The sequence below is a fragment of the Corvus cornix genome, chromosome Z (genome assembly GCF_000738735.6).
Source record: "Corvus cornix cornix isolate S_Up_H32 chromosome Z, ASM73873v5, whole genome shotgun sequence".
Taxonomy (NCBI): Eukaryota; Metazoa; Chordata; class Aves; order Passeriformes; family Corvidae; genus Corvus; species Corvus cornix.
Genome location: NC_046357.1, coordinates 15,176,298 through 15,193,181, shown reverse-complemented (window position 1 = coordinate 15,193,181; position 16,884 = coordinate 15,176,298). Strand labels below are relative to the sequence as shown.

Genomic DNA, 16,884 nt, shown 5'->3' with positions numbered 1-16,884 from the left:
TGGAGGAATGCCCATCAGCCTGGGATGGGGATCAGCTGGGGCATAGCACTGCTTCTCACCCCCTTTGAGATGCAAGGAGCTGTGTCCCAGGGAGGTTCTCTTGGCAGTGCCAAGCGCCTCCCAGGGCAGTTCCTCCCTGCTGAGAGCCCATCCTGCTCACAGTAGAGCTCAGCCTCTGACAGCACTACGGGAGTCCACTACCTCCCCCAGAGCAGGACAGCAATCCTGGGACCACAGCCTCCTGCAGTCCAGGGGACAGGGAGAAAGCACCTGGTCACCTCTGCCTTCTCTTTCCCTTGAGACAGGCATTGCCAGAGCCCTACTTCTGGCCACATGGATGGGACAGAGCCAGGCCCAGGGCCTCACCAGCTCAGCTGAGCAGCACAGGTACCAGCCCCTGGACACAGCACATGGGGCTCCGTGTGCCTGGACCAAGGGTTTGGTCCCTCCTAAGCCCACGTGATGCTCATTTTTTTTGACAATGTTTCAGCCCATGCTGGTGCTCTAAGACAGGACTCAAAAAGATTTCCCTCTTGAGGGAAGCCTAGCCAGAGCTCTTCTACTGTCTGCCCCGCTCCTGCCAAGGCTACTCATTGCTCAGAAAACAGGCAGGGCCCTGTGCTTTTGCCAAGATCTCCCAGCACCTGGATCTGGAGCTATGCCAGGCACAGCTTTCCTCTATTTCTTTGCCTGGGGAAGGGCACCACGCTTCATCACCCAAGAGATACCCAGTGCCAAAGGACCTGCAGAGAGGGAGCGTGTCCCAGGCACTGGGGCAGAAAGGCTGTGTTCCTTGGGGACGCTGAACCACCAGAGCCTGACATGGAATAACACAGCCAGGCCTGGTGCGGTTGGGTCAGGGACTTGGCTTACCTGCTGGTTCCATTGCTATTAGCACATCCAGGGGGAAGCCAGGATTAACAGACCATGGTCTCAGTCTGGAGGAAACAGAGCAGGATGGCGAGTGAGGACGGGTTCCTGGCTGGGCAATGCAGCAGCAGTGCCACATGCCGGGCTGCAGCCTGCAAAAGGATCTGTTGCTGTTCGAGCTGTACTGCGCCAGCCAGAGAGGAAGCGGCATGAGTGTGGAGCAGGGAGGTATCTGTCATGAGGCAGAACCCTTGGGAGCCTGGCAGGGATGGCTGCACAGCACCAGTGCAAGGAAGAGAGCAAGAGCTGTGCCCAAAGTTGCCACACTCATTCAGGGGGGATCCAGTGGCTTCCCAGAGCAGCACTGCCAGCCAGTCAGAAGGGACACATGGCCAGTGGACAAGAGGCTTTGACTTGGGCACTGCTGCCTGGGACAGAGCACCAGCCTGGGGGCTGGCAGGGCCAAGAGAGGTCTTTGCACAATTTAGACCACAAAAAACCCCCCAAACCAACCCCTAAGTGGCTCTTGCTGCCTTCTTCTCTCCTGCTCCCTTTCCTGGGAAGTGCTACGGAGAGACTCTGGTGGCCTCACGGGGGGTGAAGCAGGAACCACACAGCCAGGAAAGAAAAGGGCCATCATTACCAGAGGGCAAATAATCCTTAGAATGAACAGAGCACAAGGCAAGAGAAGAGGCAACAGAAACTGCTGGAAACAGACTGTCTGGAGGATAAATCACAGCTCCACAGGTCCTATCTGAACCCAAGGAGAAAGAAGGAAATCTAACCAGTGGTGAGCACAAACCCAGGAGCTCCCTGGCACAGGCTAAGAGCAGAGCTTGCAAAGTGCCAGCAGGCAGAAAGTTTCCGTCACAACCCTGAAGGATGGCAGCACTAACAGCAATGCTGCCACCAGAGAAGGGTTCCTGCACAGTCTGACAGATCAGGCATCTCACCATCAGGAGAGAGACAGACACGTGAGGCTGGGGAGTACCTCCAGCACCGTAGCAGAGGTGGCAATCCCAGGGAGAAGCTGACTAGTGAGATGCTAGAGGAACAAACTATGCTTGAAGGGAAAGATGACCACTGGCCATGGCTCTGGCACTATCCTGAAATTCAGGCTGTGGAGGAAGGAGCTGACACTTTGTGGAAACAAGAGGGAGGAAGAAGGAGAGGGAGGGGGAGTGGAAACAGAGGGAGGGAGCTTCCTTGCCCCACTGCAAGGGCAAGTGCTGCTCTCGAGGGTCCTCAGGAGGCCTCCTGCCATGCCAGATTTATGCAGCTGCAGAGCCTCGCTCAGTGCTAGCCCCTGCTAGGAATGGAGAGGAAGCCTGAGCCCGGAGGGGAAGGATTGGGCAAGAGGTATCTAATGTCCATGTCAGGAGTGCAAGCTCCTAGAAACCACCAGACACAGCTTCTACAGAGAGAGAGAGACACGACACCTCCCTGTGCCCGCAGCACCGTGTCCGTGAGGTGCTGCTGCTCCCTCCCATCCCGCGGGAGGCGGCACTGACAGGGTGCAGAAGCCCCCGGGGACAGAGCAGCCCTCTCTGCAGTACATCTTGCTGGGGCTCCAGGCTGCAGCAGCCTCCTCAAGGGCTGAGGTCTGCCCAGCGACATGCAATGCCTCCCCAGCCCCAGCACCACACGCAGGTGCCGCAGGGACTGAGCCCTTCCGCTCGGCCAAGTCAGGATAACACAATGAAACCTCTCCTGGGAGCTGGGGGAGCCGGAGCAGAGCTCCCAGCCCAGTGACTTACCCCTTCTCCCTCTGCTGCCCCTCGTCCTGGCACGGACCGCCTCCGCACACCTTTCCCAGGTGCCTGGCTTGCAGACGGCGACGCTGACAATAGCCTGCGGCTGGGAAGGGGGGCTTACAGGGTCTGCAGGCAGATCCCACTATGCGACAGTCACCTGTGTAAAGCTTTCCCCCACGTCCAACCCCCTCCTCGCCAACCTCGCCTCCACGCACGGCTGCCCCTCTTCCCAGGAAAGCGCAGTCAAAGAATGAAAAGCAGCTTATAATCCGGCAGGACAATCGGGCAGCTCTCCAAAGCCGGCAGCACCCTCTGCCCACCCAGCCCAGCAGGTTCAAACCTCTGCGATACAGCCCACGGCTGCCCAGCTCCAGTGTTCGACCGGGAGCCCAGGAAACCTGCAGCAGGCAGGGCAGGGAAATCCCATGCAGCAGCCGCTTACGGGGAGGACAGCCCAGGTTGAGGACAGACCTTTGTCTCTGCCTGCCTGTCTCGCTCGCTCGCTGCCGGAGGAGGAAGAGGGGGGCGGTGGGGGACAGCGAGCAAAGATAACACCCCTAGGAGGGATGTCACAGCCACGTTAATCACTTGGAATTCCAGCCAGCGCGCCGCAAATATGGGCAGCAAATGGAGATGCTCAAAGCTCTAAAATAATTGGATCCTTTCACAAGAGCCGAGCCCAGAATCCAGCACAGGAATTCAGTCCCCGCTGGAAGTCGAGAGATCAAATGCATGGAGAGGCAGGCGCAGCACAAGCAATCCTCAGCCACCGCTGTATCCAGCTCCATAGCCTTTGGCGCTGCTTTAATCTCAGGTGCCTTCCCAGCGGGAGCGAGGGGGGACCACAGCGGAGAGCCCGAGTGCCCAGCTGAGGACCAGCCCCTTCCCATCCAACTTACTCTACTTGTGGCAAGGTGCAGAAGCGCTGCCAATGCAAGAGAGGGTTTTGTGGAGGAGACCAGCTGCCTCGAAGCCTTACTCGACCGGAGGAACAGTCCCCTGGAAAGGAGACCCCTGAAGCTGCTGTTTGGCCCCCGCTGCCCTGCAGGGGAGATGCCTGGCCCGGCAGGATTCCCAGCCCGCATCACATTCCCGGCGAGACGCACACACGGCACATGTAGGCTCCTGCTCGGCGCCTCAACGGCAATGAAAAGGCACAGAGGCTTCTGCCAGAAAACAAAGAGGCAGCGGCAGAGCTGGGGGTGGGGAAAACTCTCCGCTGCCCAAGAGGATCCCTGCAGAGGCAGCAGGATGCTGCTAGGCTCCACCGCAGCTATTCACCCCCATTAGCCCGAGGTGGCACCCACTTGCCCGGCACAGGGAGTCGAGGGTGGGCAGCTCCCATTCCCCTTCCCGAGGCAGTGCTGGGTGAGAAGTGCTGGAGGACACGAGCCAGGCCCAGGACAACAGCTGTCCACTAGCAGCAAATTCCTCTGTGCTGGCTCCACTTCACAAAAAGCTGTGTCTTTTCACCTCGGGGTAGCTGCTGCACAGCAGAAGGTGCAGCCAGCACCTCGCCTGCAAGCCTTGGGGACCCCCACGGCGTTGGACTTGGGGCAAGCACAGTGGCCTCAGCAGTCACCCTGAGGCAACAAAGAATGTGAAAGCAAGCCCCTGGCCACCCAAGCACAGGGACATGTCAGCCAGCTCCCTTCCAGCCCTCCTGTCCCTCTCCAGGGGTGGTGGCCTGAGGGACGAGCGTGGAGGACCTCAGCCACTGGATGACTACACGGACTGGCTGCTCCAGTCCAGACCCTGGTGCCAACTGAAACCAATGGAAAATTTTCCACTGTGTGATTACCAAGTCACATGCCTGTGAGCCAGTCACAGAATGGCTTTGAGAAGGCAAGTGGGATCTGGCCAAGGGCAGGGACCACTTCTGGTCTGCACTTGCATGACACCTGAGGTCTCTGGCCATGACCAGGGCATCAATGCACTGCCACATTTCAAGTTCAATAAGGATGCTTGTCCAAGAGAGGCATTCCCCAGGCCCAGTCTGGATGAGGCCCCCACCACTCTAAGTGATGTACAAATGTTAGCACCAAGAGTCCCTTTTATCTGATCTCCCAAGAGGAAGAATAATACCCTGCAGATGGTGTCTGCATCAGAAGCCCTGCAAACCATACTCTAACATGTTTAACTCAACTCCAGTGGTAAGACAATCACACAGTAACTCCCATCCTGTCAGCTCCCTTTCCTGGACTGTGCACCATGGGAAGCATGATCTCAGTGTCCAGCATGAACAGCCCAGCCCCTTTTCCAGCACTATTAGCTGAGTACAGAAACAGGAGCCTCTGACAGGGAGTGGGGTGACATTTTGCAAGCTGGGAGAAGATATGCACAGAAATCAGCAGGTGATAGGACCTCTGTTGCTCCCTGCTCTGCCATCTCCTTTCTTCTCCCTCTGGTCACCACTGCATACAGCCACAGGCATTCACAGCCTCCTTACCAAGCCAGCTCCTTCTGTACCCTGATGCCCCATAGCCATTCACACCGCCTAAACCCAGATGCACAATACTGCCCCTTCCCCACATCCTTCACATGGCACCTGGGCTCTGTATCCCCACAAGTGTGCTCCTCTTCATTCCCACCCCATCCTCCACCACCATCAGACCCTGTCCGGTTTCTATGAACCCCCAAGGCAAGCCCGTAGCTCTTACCTGTGCTCTGTTGCCTCCTGATTGCTGCAGTTCATACTTTAACTTAGCCCAGGCTCCTCCCATTCCCGACTGCCACACACCCACAGCCCCAAGTCCAAGCCTCCTTGCACACATTCAGCTGATGAGCCCCTGACACCCAACAGACCCACGGCACCTTCACCTTTCCCTACCGCTCCAAACAGTCACCTGGCACCTCAGGGCAGTGGAGAAAATCCCAGGGATGCTGAATTGCTCTGATCAGCTCTGGGTGTCAAAGCTACACGTTGGAAGAGAGAGTAGGCAAATGGCCTGCAGTGGGGAGGGCAGCAAGGATTGTGCACTGCAGCATTTGCCCCGTGGGAACTGCCCCTCCCCACCGCAAGCCCTCTTGCAATACACTTCCTTTTACTGTAAGAGCCCTCCAAGGGAGGTGCTTGAGCACAGGCACTCGGGCCTCCCGCTTGGTTACCAAGCTGCAGCCTGCAGATAAGGCTGCAGCAGCTGTGGGGACATTCAGCATCTTTTCCACTCCCCGTACTAGACATGTACGTGGCACAGGGGGAGGAGATACCACACACACACACACACACAGAGAGCTGTGCACAGCCACCCAATCCATCCTTTTCCAGCTGCGATTTAGAAAGGCTCAAGTCTAGCACAGGCCAGAGTGATGGCATGTGCTGGGCAGGTATTTGGGCCATAAGGGTGAGGCTTTGTCCATCTTTGATTTTAAGAAGATGGACACAACCAGGGCTACTGCAGGCAAGGAGTATTTCCACCATGAATTCAATGTCCTGCATCTTGTCACAGAAAAGGAAAACCTCTCTTTCCTGTAGGACTGAAAGTGAGAGAGAAACACCCTGCTGGAATTACGAACAGGTTGTCACAGCTGTCATTAAACACTGACACTGTTGCCCATAATGAAGACAAACACATGAGAGCAGAAGGCCCTAAGAAGGGAAATGTGGGGGTAGCAGGGACTGGAATTCTGACTGTAGGCATATTCATATGAAAGGCAGCACAGGAGACGCAGTCCAGCTCCTATTATGTCCTGTGAAACTGCAAACCTCCTGGTCCATACAGAGTGAACCACCCCTGGGGTCCTACAGACAGCAGAGGCAACTAGGTGAAAAACACCTTCAACCTGATGGTTGATCCATGCCACTGAGGACACAGATGTCCTTCTAGACCTGACCCTCCTAAGGAGACAGAGCCTGTGAGAGGCCTAAGAGCTCTCCCTGGATTACCAGAAACCAGCTCATCCCCTGCCACACAGCACTTGTTCCCGCAGCTGGGAACAAACCTCAGGCCCAAGCCACCAGATCCTGCTGCTCCTGATGCACAGGGGGTGCTGTGACAGGGACATCCAACTAAAGCAAGCATGCCCAGAGCAGTATTGAGTGGACTGCCAAGGAAGGGAGAGCAGAGCACACAGGGCAATGGCAGCCCAGTGTCAACAAGCCTGAGGGAAAGACTGAAAGGAGCAACTTCAGAAGGGATCTGGGGACTAACACAGGTTTACGAGAATGTTCTAGACCTTGAAAACCTACATAAAGGGAGCCTGGACATCCACCCAGCCTCTGCCAAACAAGAAAGCATATGTAGCTACTGCTGCAGGTCAGCTTAACCCAGGCACCATGGCTATAAGCAGACCCCTTTGCTCTGGTTCATTACTCTTGCAGACAGGATGGGCCAAACACTGTAAACACCCTCTGAACACTTACACACCAGACATGGGCTTCTGCAGCATTAGATACCAGGTCAAAGCTCGGAGACACAATAAATCGCAGAGTGAAGTTGTTCCTGAAGACAAGACTCATAAGACTGCCAGCAGCCAGCCTTGCAGAAGGACAGGACCAGGAAAAGAGCAGCCATGAGAATAAAAGGCTGGCAAAGAAACAGAAAATACTGTGAGCAAATAATTCTTTCCAGACAGTCCTTTGGGCTCATCTCAGCATCCATCTGCTGAGGATGGTCAAACAGCTGGAACCTTTAAAAAAGCTACCAGTGATTTCCCTTCCAATCGCCACTATCTCTGGGACAGGCATCATGGGGAAGATAAACCTTCCATCTGGAGGGCTGGAGGCCAGCCTCCTCAGGAGCCTTCCAAAAACACCAGCACCCCCTACATATCACAGCTCTGTGCTTCCAGCAGAGCAAGGAGGATGCTTTACATCCTGTGCTTCACTGCCCACTGGCTTCTTGTGCTCATGTGGAGAGGAAATAATGCCGAATTCCAGAGAGATGTGTGCTCCAGCTAAGGGAGACTGGGGCAAGTGAATGAGCTGAGCAACACTCCTAAGGCAGTGCCTCCATCTCCCACCACTGCTAATACCATACAGGTGAGTCCAAGTGAGAAGGGGACAGACAGAACAAGACCCCAAGCCCTCCATGTGCCTTCAAGCTGGCCAATCCAATAGTCCATAACATGTGACATAGCCAAGCAACCTGAGAACTGCAGAACTGAGGAACAACAGTGGGAAGGGACCTCAGAGGGTTTGGGTCCAATCGCGCTAACAGCAGAGCCAAGTTCAAGCAATGGTTTGCCCATGCCAGGAGCTGAAAGTCACCAAGTGTGGAAACTGCCTCCCTTCTCTGGGCCCTACTCCAAAGCCTAACTGCCTTGCAGAGAAATATTTTTCCTAACATCTAATTGGAACTTCCCTCGTGTGCCACTGCTTCTCATCCTGCCCCTGGGCACTTCTCAAGAGAGCCAAGCTGCAGCTTCACTGCAAACCCACAGTTTGCAGCAGCAGCAAGAGCCTCCTTCGCTGCCTTCCCTCTCCCAGGCGGCACAAGCCCACCACTCTCAGCCTCTGCCCACTGCAGCACACAAGAAGCCAGAGCTCCATCTCATCTCTGCAGACTGTTGGAGCCTGCTGGGCTCCATCCTGCCCAGCCAAGGGTGCCACCAGGAAGGACGGGAGGTACCTGCACCTGCATACCTTGGGGGTGTTGAAAAAAGAGACTCACCTCAACACTGAGATCAGCGGGGGCTGATTTGTTCAAGTATCCTCCGATCCTTGCTCTGGTTGGTAGCAATACCAGTGCCTGCTGCAATACACCTATGTTATTCCAAGAGAGAATTCCCAAGTACCTGCTCCAAGAAGTTTGGCCCTAGACACAGAGAGCTTTGGTTGTGCTACTGTAGCTCTGATACCAAAGCTGCCTCCACCATGCCCACGAGGGACCTGTCTTCAGGAGTGATGAGCAGGACAATTAGGAATCCAACTCAGCAGAGACCAGCTGTGCTAGATGGAAAGTCAACAGCCCAGAGCAGGTCCCTCACTGAGGGAAGCAGCCATCTGGGACCCCTGCAATACCCTCAAGGGTCTGCAGCAGAGCCCAGGTCACACAAGAGGTTTTGGAGCCAACAACTAACCATGTCCCCAAATCTCCAGTGTATTATCTACATCCCAGCTCTTCCTTCATGCTGTCTTCACTCAATCCAGAGCTATTTATCATTCTCTGTCCCAGAAAGTATCACTCATTTTTCCATCCTGCATCTGCTTTCTCAGACAATTGGGCAGGATCTGATAGAGAACTGCTCAGCTTGCCTGAACTGGCTGGACACCCCACTGCCTGCGTGGGGATGAAGATCCACCCCATTCACTGGAGGCAGGCATACCTGTGCCAGACTGCTCCCTTGCAGTGCTCCTCTTTGGGAAAGCCTCAGCACCACAAATGCCCCAAGCCTTTCCAGGACAGCAACATACTCACAGCTGGAATTCAGCATGTAGCTAAGATCCTGGCCTGTTCCCGAGGCACAGGCATTGCCTCCACCTGCTAAACCCTGCAGCTTTCCCAGCTCCCCTCTGGCACCCTCAGCCCATCTCCCAGGGGCTCAGCACGAGCTGCCAGACCCTTGGGCTCCCTGAAGGCCCTGTCCTGGACCCGCCTTCTGCTTCCCACTGACTCATTCCCCTGTGATTCACCCCCTCCTGACTAACTCATCTCTGCCACAGCCCCGTGTATGAAGAGAGTGTGTGAGAGTGTGCATGTGCAACATGGGCAATGACATGGACTCTGCAAGGCAGCAAACTGGGCAGGGAGCCTGGCCTGGCCATGCCAGAACCCTCGCCCCCTGCAGCACCCAGCAGCCCGAGGGGCAGAGGTGACACTGCTGGCTCAAGTCCATTGTGGGGAGAAGGGGCAGAGAGGCAGGCTGGGAGTGCTGTTCTGTGCCAGCACTGCCAAGATAAGGAGCAATGCTAGGGGAGGGCTTCCTCCAGGCTCTGAGGCTGCCTTCCAGGCAAACTTATTCCCTTTATCAGCCCTCCACTGCTGGCTGTGGGAGGGTTACCCAGCACTGCCACAGCTCAGATCCACAAGCAAGATGTCTGCCAGCTAAACTGCCTTTGGGTACAGTCAAACATGCCCCCCCCAGGCTGTGCCCCTTCCCAGTTTCACTCTCCAGGTGGACAGATTTCTGGGAGACACAAAATGACTTCTAAGCATGGCTACGGTCAGCTGGCATCAGCTAATGCCACAGTGCATGCAGGGCCCACAGGCTTGGCCAGTTCCTGAGTGTGGACAGTGCAAGTCACGCACATGATCTACGTACACACAGATCCTCTGCAGGCTGCTTGTCTGACTGGCGATTCCCTAATGCTTGGGGCTGAGGCTCAAACAGGCTTTGCCCCACATCCTTTCCCTCCCCTCTTTTCCATACCCTGGCCTGCTCCTAAGCCACATACATTGCCTCCACCTGCTAAGCATTTCTGAGGGCTGTCCAGGTAACCTCAGTCTCCTGGGAGAGACCAGAGCAGACAGAGGAAGATGGCACTGTGCAGCTGTGCCAAGCCCAGTGAGAGCTGTGGCACACCTCCCAGACAGCAGAGCAAGGGGCTCTGCACATCCACCTGTGTCTGAGCACAGGAGAGCTGTAGTGTGAGCAGGAGATGCTGCTCTGTGCAGCACACCCATTCACAGACCTATGCCTCTGCCTGTCTGCCTCTGATCCATTTCCTGTTGACTACAACAGAAAATCATTGGGATCATACAGGCTCTTCTCTCACCCTTTCCTCTCCACATCCTATGGGTCACAGTCATGCTGACAAGGGGCTCTGGTCCCTTCCACCCAGGAGCACTTCGCCAGCTGCAGCATTCTGCCTGCAGCCGCACACAGGATACTCAGGACAAGCCTTGCTGATGCTGCAAGAGAACAAGTCAGTCAAGCAATACGTCTTCAGCAGGGTCATGCAGCCCCAGCTGGGACAGAAGGCCCTGACACCCAGGAATTAAGGCCAAAGTAAACCACGCTTTGGCCAGGGAGCGAGGGACGACACTTTGGACTGGAATGTCACATATTAATAGGCACAAAGAACGATTTTCTGCCAAAGCTTAGGATTGTATGCCAGAACTGCTGCTTCTCCCTGGACTTTTAAATTTTTGATCCTCACTACGTATATCAGAGCCTCTTCTCTCTCTCAGGACAAAGAAATACAAGTTTTTGTCCCATGGCTTCCTTATAAGCTCCAGCAGCTTCCCCTGCACACCACTCCTCCTCTCATCAGGATGCTCCAGTACTTTGGGTCTCTTTTAAGGAAGCAGGGGGGAGATCCATAGCGCTCACCATGTGTCAGCAGGGCCAACACCATGATCACAGTGTCACCAAGGTCACAGCAACTAGGCAAGCTCCTGAATGAAACTCAGCAGGCACCAGCAGGACAGACCCAGCAATTTAAATGCACATGCTTAAATCAGCCTGCCACCACTGAAAAGATGGGCTTGCCTACAAACTCTGGGAGCCCCTGAGAGAGCAGCAACAACCTATATGAGTTCTTGGACATGGTCAGCTCCCTGACACAGCCCCTGGGGACAGAGGAAGCTGAGGAACTGCCCCACATCCAGTTAAGCAGCTGGGGACTGATCCAGTTTGAGCCAGACTGACTGACTTTTGAGCCAGACTTTCCTGCCACACCCGCCTTTGTGACTAACAGAGGGGTAACATCCCATTTGCAACACCCCTCTCCATCTGGGAGAAGGAGCAGAGCAGAGGCAGCCAAGCAGCCCTTGATTCTGACATCGCTCCCACACGAAGGGGAACCCTTGCAAGTGCCTCATGTTCTCCTTCTGCAGCCTGGGTGGCCAAAAAGAGTGGCAGAGTGTCCACCCAAAATACAGTGAGTAGACCCTGCTGTCTTCAAATTGCCAAGTCAGCAACCTGGGAACTAACAGCAGAGAGGAGCCCAGTTGTCCACCCATCTTTATGTTAGTGGCAGGCTTCTGCAGCACAGGTGATACCAAAGGACAGGGTGAGAGAGAGGATTTGGAGAAACAATAGATGGAGGAATTCAGGCTTTCTCAATGTCAATGCTAAGCAGCAACAAGTCCATGAAGTTGATGCTTCTGCTGAAACAGTTCCTGGTTACTGGGACAGACACAGAGAATGACTCTGAGAACAGGCTGGCTACCAAGGTGAACAAATGTTCTGGTCTGTGAGAGCTCCAAAACAAGCCCCCCTTCTCATGCCGCTCTGTGGTCCCACAGTCCTGCCCTTCTAGTGCTTGAAAAAGTAGAGAAGCCTCTAGGCTGCTAACTTAGGTGTTGGCTGCACAGACCCTCATGGGGTATTCCCTCGAACCAGCTTTCATCTCCCAGGCAGAGCCCAAACAATCCTTTGCTCCAAAAATCACATCTGAGGTCATCTCATCCAACATAAAGACCAGAAGTGGAACTACTTTAAATGAAAGATCAGCTCGGGGAGCACGCTTGTGCCAGTGAATGGCCAAATTCCTGCTAAGCTAGCACTTAAAACCTGAGAGTTTTAAGGACTAAACCACTTTTTTGCATACCTATCTTGGGTAGGTTAGCTGGATGGCTCATGCCATCCAAAGCTTAAGATGGAAACTACCTGTGTCCACTTTTCCTCTTGCTGCAGGAAGGGAAACAGAGGTTTCTGCCATCCATTCCCTCCCTAGCTCTTTTTCCTGGACCCTCTGCTGCTGTGCCCCATGGGACATCCTGAACAGACAACATTAAGAAGAGGGGCTTCGAAACCAGCTAGATTTGGGCTTTCCTGCTCAACTACCATGAAAAATCCAGTTTTAGCCTGGGCCCATATGAAGCTTCCTCTTCTGTCAAGGCAAAATGTGCCTGTAGGCACCAGGGCCTGTCTCGTCTTCTGCATTTTGGAAAGATCTGCCCTTACAGCCACTGCCTTTTACCCTCTGCTGCCTTCACCAGCCTCGAGCAGGTTGGAGAGGCCCAAGTTCTGGCTACACCAGTGATGCTGCAAATTCAGGTGCCACGTGTGGGGGCAGCTGTAAATGCAATAGGGGGAAGAAGGTGGAACAAAACCAAAGCACCCAAAAATTCCAGGGCAGAAGGTACCCAGCATTGTGTTCAATAATTATTTATCCCATGATACAGTTCCAGTTTTTACCTGGTCTTAAAGCTCTCCACTAAGCTGCTCTCACTGACTTTCACAGTTTCTTTTCTCTCTGCCCCACTTCCAGCAGGGAGCTCAAAGGCTGCTGCCTCCCAGCAAAAGGGTCTCCATGACCTTTGTAATTCAACACACTGGGAAAGGCTCAATCAATTCCCTCTATTCCTAGGCCAACACAGACCTTAAAAGCCCTCTTTGTTCCTGTTACAAACCCTATCCCACAACCATGGCTTAACCCTTAGGGCACTGCCTCAAATGAAGAGAGATTCACAGAAGCTAGGCAGTTTGCAGCATCCATGGGAAGCTGGACCTGCCCTCCACTTACAAAAGAACTGTACTGACAATCTGCTGGTGCCATGCATCAGATACTCACAACAGGGTGGGAGGGATGTCTCTGGCCATGTGCATCATCATTACAAACTACTGTACCTCACACTGCTGCAGTGACACAGGCAGGGGTTGGACTTACACCTCTTTATAGTCTCCTGGTTTTGCTCTGCCTCCCCTCAGTTCAGCAGGTTCATTACAAAACATGCTCCATGCATGCAGCTTTGGGCTCACACAGAGGAATAGGGCAGATGAAGGAAGCAGCTGGGACTGGGCACCCCCACTGTCAGTCTTGCAAGGACTCCTCTGCTGCTGCCCCCAGGTACAGCCATTGCTCCATGACCAGGAGCAAATCAGAGCCAGCGAGGGATACCAGGCTGTTACACAGCCTGCACGCTGATTCTGGCCTTGTCTGAGATAAGCTCAGACCCACATCCTGACCAGCAGCCCAAAGTCACATGCCAGGGGAAGCAGTGCCATGGGACTGTGCATAATTATACACCCTGCACACGGGAATGCAGAGGACATGGAAAGTACAGCCAGCTCTCCCTTCCTAGCATGATCCCTGGCACAAGAAAAGGCAGTATGGATCAAGGGCTGCCAAAAATGCCAGCTTTGCAGCTGGAACAGAGCTGCCCAGCAACATCCTGAAACACCAGCTCCATGACAGACAGAGCCTGCTTGTACCCCAAAACACCACCCCGGCAAACAAGATGGAGTAGGGCCACCTTGCAGCACCCCAAAATGCCATTTCCTACCAGCTGCTGTAACTTCCCCTCTGCCCCTTTCCGGTCCCGCTCCACCCCTCTCCTTCTCCTCAGGCTTCAGGGAAACTGAGTCACAGCATGCTGGCCCTGCCCCAAGGAAGGAGAGTGGGTGGGCAGCCCCCAGCCCCTGGCACAGCGTGGAGTAGGGCAAAGGTGGTACTGAGACCTCTGAGAACCCCAGTGATGGGGAGGGATAAAAAGGTACCCACATGTTCTACATCCATCAGCTTTCCCAATTGTGAGCCTCCTCTGTTCCCACCTCTCTTCAAGCAGCAGTTGGCCTCAGTCTGCTGCTTGGCCATATGGACTGCACCTAGCTCTGCTGGGCTACATCTGGCCCCACAAACTGACTCACGTGCTCTCTGCCACCAGAGGGGACCAGGACATGCAGTAACTTAGCATAGCCCAGAAAAAAAAATTTAAAAATTAAAGATCCAGATAGAGCATTATAAATCAGAAGAGTGCCCTACATCTCAAAAGGCTGGTAGGGGACTGGTTGTTTCATTGAGAACAAGTTGTGGCATTGTTTACCTTAAAAGATTCATGTGTTTGAGTAAAGACTTGACACTCTGGTCCAGCTCTAGGAGCTGGTAAGTTTCCAGGTACTGACCTCAGGCTCTCTGTTTTTATCACACACCTACAGAAACCCTTTTGAGGGCCTGCTAACCAGTTAAGCTTCCTGGGACCAGGTCTACAGCAGTGTTCACCCACAGCAGAACCCTTTAAAATCCCTGACTGGTGCAGTAACAAACCACCACCCATCCATCTGCCTTGTAGACAGAGAACTTAAAGATTTGTTCATTCAGGCTCTGGGTCAGACATCTCATGAATGTTATTAAAGCTAGGGTTTCTTTAGTACGTTTCTCAAGATTGCAGTGAGGCTAAGAGCCCAGCATTGCCCAGTTCAGCTGGGACATGGAATGGGAAAGCAGAACTCAAGCTGCAAAAGATGCACAGTTATTACACACCGCTCATCTTTAAGTCTCCGGGCATCTTTTCCCAGGCTCCTGTCTTCTTGATTGCCTCGCTCCACCTTCCTGGGGACTCTCTGAAAACTGACCCTTTCACCCCTCCCCAGGGAAGTGTGTTAAGGTGGTATTTGCTGTTATTGACATGCAAAGCGTAACATTATTGCAATACCCTTGCCCCAGCCCTGTCTCCCAGGACAACAAAATACTAGATGAAATTCATTATCCCCTATCACTTTATGGTACTATCTTTTCATTTCTCTGTTAACACACATCAGAGACGTATCAAGTTTCACGCCAGCTCACTCCAAAGGAAATTCTCTCTTTCCTTACACAGATTTGCACAAGTGATACCTTTTCTTTTCAGTACCAAAAAAAGCCCAAACCACAAACCAAAAAAAAAAAAAAAAAAAACCACAAAAAAACCACAAAAAACAAAAAACAAACAAACAAACAAAAACAAAAAAAACCCCAAAAAACCAAAAAAACCAAAAAAACCCCCACACTCCAAAAATAGCACTTGAAGGTTCACTTAAGGACAGATATTGCCTTTTCTCTCCAGACCACCACTTTGGTCAGACCTTTCCCAGGCTCTGGAGGGCAGCATTCTCACTACTGCTCAAAGAGCTTCACCAGGAATGTTTGGAGTCCTGTAGCGAGGAAGCTTTAACGGCGAGATGCCTTTTCCTTCCCAAAAGTGCCCAGTGCATGAACACAGGCATTTCCTGGTAAACTGTTCCTCCTTGCTTCCAGCCTCTGCTACAGGGATGGCCTCTGATAGCAGCCTTCCTCCGGAAACACCACCGCATTTTACTCAGTTACTCCAACACTGTCATATTGTAGGGAAACAGAATTAAACAGCTGAAATCTGTAATAAATCATTCCTACTGAGCTGCCAGGGAAATTGCTGCACAGAAGAAAGAGGAGAGCTGTAAGTCTGTTTCCTCAACAAATCTAAGCCACAAAACAGCCTCTGGTTACAGGGAACATGCACAGCAGCAAGAGGAGCACTTTCAGGGTGGCAGATTGATGCCAGCAATTTTTTGGTTCTCTTTCTCCAGATTCATCACATGGCCAGAACAGATCATTGCAAATACCTTAAGAGCCCAGACTGTCAGCCTAGGAAAGAGGCTGGCAGACCAGGCCTAGAAAAAAAGCCTGAGAATATTCTAATTCCTCAAAACCAGCTTATATTTTTAGCTGTTGCTGCTTTTAAAAGATGAATTGAAAGCAAAGCTCAGACTCCCCACTTGATGCCATAACTGCTCTATTTTGCTGGCAGCCACAGCAGAGAGAATCTTGAGAATTACGCCCTTTGTCCACTGCTGGCCCAGCTATGCTAATCTCATCAGCAATGCAAACGCTGGTATACAAAGGGCTGAGTGGCAGCGTTGGCCTGACAGCTCCAGCAGCGCTGACTGGCAATAAGCAAACCCTGGTACACAGCATCCAGGCATTTTCTCCAGGCCTGAGTGGAGCAAAGAGTCTGCTCTTGCAAGCCATTCTTCATGCATCTTCCAGGCAGGGCAATCTGTGCAGCACAGCTGGACTCAGCTACCTTCTCACAATTTAGGGAATGCAGGTAGAAACACCCCCCAAGTCAAAGTTTCCACTTGGTCCCACTGATCTATCACCTCTCTGCTGAAATCCCCACCACTCTTCCCACAGCAGCAGCATTTAGGTTGCTCCTGATGTCCCATAGGGCACTGTCCAATTTTCCAGAGTGACACTGCTCAGGATGGTGTCCCCACCTGATTACAAGAAGGCATCCATGTCCTGGACTTGTCTCAGGTAATGGCAGCAGCAAAGCACAGCAGCACGTAACCAACACAGTACTCTCCGAGCTTCAACACCACGGCTCAGCTAGGAGGAAATCTCTCTTGGCTGCCTCTCCCTAAATGCTTATTCCCGCACTGCCTGTCTTAACTCCTCCCCAAATCAGCAGCAGCATATGTGACCCCACTACCTTTGAGCTTTTCTGGTCCTTTGTGCTTGAAACTGTGTAGTAGGAACAGGTAAGACAGAAAAAGAGGGGGCAGCACTTCAAAGATGACATGGTTGTAACTCATGGGGACACAGCGCCCAAGAGATTGAGCTTTGGGCAGCGATCTTGGCAGGCAAGGTGCTTCACAAATGATAAAAGAGACAACATCCTCTGCCCTAGAAAAC

General features: G+C 53.2%; 1 protein-coding gene across 7 annotated transcripts in view; it reads right to left on the bottom strand.

Moving 5' to 3' along the window:
- The window catches only part of FAM214B (family with sequence similarity 214 member B), a 38,935-nt gene that overhangs the window by 10,811 nt on the left and 11,240 nt on the right, over positions 1 to 16,884 (bottom strand). Inside the window, exons 1-2 of one of the 7 annotated variants that reach the window (XM_019283486.3) lie at positions 2,628 to 3,488; positions 874 to 938 (exon numbers count right to left, since the gene is read on the bottom strand). The exons of 4 other annotated variants lie outside the window; for them this stretch is intronic. The gene's annotated coding sequence lies outside the window, so the exon portion shown is untranslated. Of the gene's footprint in view, positions 1 to 873; positions 939 to 2,627; positions 3,489 to 3,523; positions 6,458 to 16,884 lie in introns of those variants that run through there. 2 more of the 7 variants (XM_039567779.1, XM_010395082.4) reach the window with 2 other exon arrangements.